This window comes from Orycteropus afer, unplaced genomic scaffold (assembly GCF_000298275.1).
Source record: "Orycteropus afer afer isolate SDZICR_OR568_19922 unplaced genomic scaffold, OryAfe1.0 scaffold00127, whole genome shotgun sequence".
NCBI lineage: Eukaryota > Metazoa > Chordata > Mammalia > Tubulidentata > Orycteropodidae > Orycteropus > Orycteropus afer.
The window spans coordinates 614101-617178 of record NW_006921714.1 but is presented as its reverse complement, the minus strand read 5'-3'; the positions used below and the strand labels follow the sequence as shown (position 1 = coordinate 617178).

The 3078-nt window shown below is 44.4% G+C and overlaps 1 protein-coding gene across 1 annotated transcript in view; it reads left to right on the top strand.

The window, feature by feature from the left end:
- FOXN3 (forkhead box N3) overlaps nucleotides 1–3078 on the top strand; it is a 271061-nt gene that overhangs the window by 55354 nt on the left and 212629 nt on the right. The gene's annotated exons all lie outside the window — the stretch shown is intronic.

Genomic DNA, 3078 nt, shown 5'->3' with positions numbered 1-3078 from the left:
TATTAGATGAGCTCTGGATTTTCCCCTTCTCCCGATCTTCAAACTGGCTAGTTCCTCAGAACAAACATATTTTGTCTTTTCTTTACCTGCCACTTCTAATCCATCCCCAAGCCCAATTAGTTCTCTGGAATACATCCTCTCTCTGTCTCCACCGCCGTCCCCTGAGTCCAGGCCTCATGGTCATCTTGGACCTGGACTGCTGCAGGAGCCCATCACAGAGCTCTCCTGATTCTGTTGCCATGCCAACCCCTCTATTCTTCACACCACATCAAATTCCTCTCTTCTAACTCATCACTCTCTCTATTTCCTTTCTGGCAGTTATTATAGTCTGTCATGATCTTGCTTACTGTGTTTTTATGCAAATAGCATGCTTTATGCAAATGATGGATGTGTTCTACGATTTCTTTGTTGATTGCTCCTCCCCCCAGGTATTTTCATAAGCATGCTGTGCTAGTGGGTTTTTCTTTTCTTTTTACGGCAACATATAAGAAAAATTAGACAGCACACTTACTAAAATACCTGGAGAGGGAGGTGTGGTTGGCTATAGAACATGCATGTTATTTGTGTAAAAATACGAGTATTTCTTTCCTTATTTGCTGACTTCCTCCCCCTCTAGAATCCAAGCTTCATGAGGACAGTCACCTGTTTGTATTCTCGTGGAATACACAAGACCCTCAGGGTGCCTGGACTGTAGTAGGTGCTGAATGAATGAAAGGGGGTGGGTGGTGGTGTAAACACCTTCTGAAATAGCAGTCTCACGGACGCCAAAAAAGCGTCAAGTTCACTGAGCACCTCCATTCTGATTCACGCCCTGCTTCGGCGTCCCCATGGAGCGCTTCCCTCCCCAAATGGAGCATCATGATGAGCAAGTCGTCCGTTACTACTCTAAGTGGGCTCATCCCTGAGAAGTGGTGAGAAGGAAGGCTGTCCTAAGCCAGTGTTAACCACACATGGTTTTTTAACTCAAGTTTCTCAGTAAGAGGTATATATATGTATGTGTGGTGCTATCACGAGATTCATCAAGTCAATTCCAATGGCTGGTTTCTTGGAAGTAGGTTACTAGGCCTTTCTTCCAAGGCATCTTTGAGTAGCCTCAAACCTGTCACCTTTCGGTTCGCAGGCAAGCACATTAACTCTCTGCACCACTCGGGCTCTATAATATTCATGCACATACACATCCACGCGTACAGATGCTGTGACGTATTATTTTACTATAGGAATTTTGTATTCTGATACTGCGTCTTCTATTCTGTTGTGCTAGATTAGAACAAAGTTCTTTGGGACCCATTAAGTTGATTATCACGGCCCACAGTTTGAACAGGAACAGTGTTTAAAATATGGCACTTGTTCTCCAGGAACTCTCAGCCCAAACATGAAGGCCTGATACATGGTGGACTGATAGGACTACAGTGCTGGCCCAGCGGGGTGTGGGAATATGAGATATTCATGAGGCTGCAGAGACCGCTGCTGCATCTTCTCAGGAAAACACTATTTTCTTTAGAAGTTAGATTTAATGTGGTTGTTATCTTATTACTGTTTTTTTTTTTTTTTTTTAACCTTTCTCACCAGTCAGGTGTTCTTAGAGTATAGGCTCTTTTTGTCGCTCTCCCCTCATGGTGCGCTGATATCTTTAGCACTAACAGGTTGCTGTCTATTTCCCAGATGCTGTTTGATTAAAAAAAGAAAAGAAAGTCCTCATTCATAGTTTTCTCATCTTCACCTTTTTACTCATTTCCCCCCCCCCCTGCTATTTTACAAGAGTTTTCTCTGTTATATATCTTTTTAAAATACAAATATATCTGTCCATGGAACTCGTTTTTCCCTTATTGTTTTAGAATTCCTAAATATTTGATGCTCTATGGCTCTCCCTGTTGTTTCTGTTAGGGGGAAAAAAAAAAAAAAAAACTTCATATTCTTGTCTTCGGCAGAGAGGCAGATATTTTGGTCCCCGCTCTGGCTCTCAAACTTGCTACACAACGATAATCAAATTACATCCTTCTCTCCCCTGTTAAGGGGCAATAAATGTAATTTTTCCTGGCCTAAGAAACTCAAGCATTCTATTCTCTGCATATTTCCATTTTAAGAGTTTTCCAGTAAACCTTTTCACGGTTCTGAACTGTTACACGAAACCAAAGAAGTTGCTTAAAAATGAAGCACAATGCCAGCCTTTTTCCTGCTCCTGCCAAGCTCTGTGCGAAACTCTCCACTCTACAGCCATTGGAGGGGTGGGCAGTGTCTCCATGGGTGTGTCCCGGGGATACGTGTGTGTGTGTGTGTGTGTGTGTGTGTTTCTCTTTAGAATGTCTGTAATTCACAGTGCAGGCTAGAGTGAAATGAGTGTCTGGTCTTTAAAAAACCTTTCTGCACCGCCAGACGTTTGCTACTGTAAAATACAAAGCGGTGGATGGAAGGAGCCGTTACGCAGCATCCAAAGCCTGGGACAGCATCTCTGCTTAATATTATAGAGCCCCTGAGTGGTGCAGACAGTTGATGCAATTGGCTGCTAACTGAAAGGTGACAGGTTTGAGGCTACTCAAGACATGTTGGTAGAAAGGCCTAGTAATCTTCCAAGAAACCAGCCATTGGAATCGACTTGATCAGTCTTGTGATAGCACCACACAGCTGACCGAGGCTGGAACCAAGTTTCCGCCTTTGGATCACGGGCAGTGCCCTGAGCAGAAGAAAACTTGCTGCAACTTGTTAGGGGTCTGTGGTGCTGGTTGTTGAGCAAGGAAGCAGTCACAGGAGAGTGCATGGGGCACGGGGGGCGTCGGAGCGGGAACTGATGAAAATAGAGGAGCATCTTAGAAGGTAGGAAAGGTCTTCCCAGGGAGTTGCCAAGCTGGGACCAAGAGCTCACAGGCGTAGACTGCCATTTTGTTGCATGTGTCCATCAATTTGCTGGAGTCCCCTGCAGTGGAGCTTAGCGCTTCTTTTACGTAATTCTTTTCTGATGTTCCCACAGCTTTGGGGAAATCAGATTTGGTTTAATGAAAGTCACTGTACGGCCACGTGTGTTGCATGTGTTAGAACGACTGTCACTTGTAGGTCCCATCACTGCCCTCCTAGGCTCTTCCC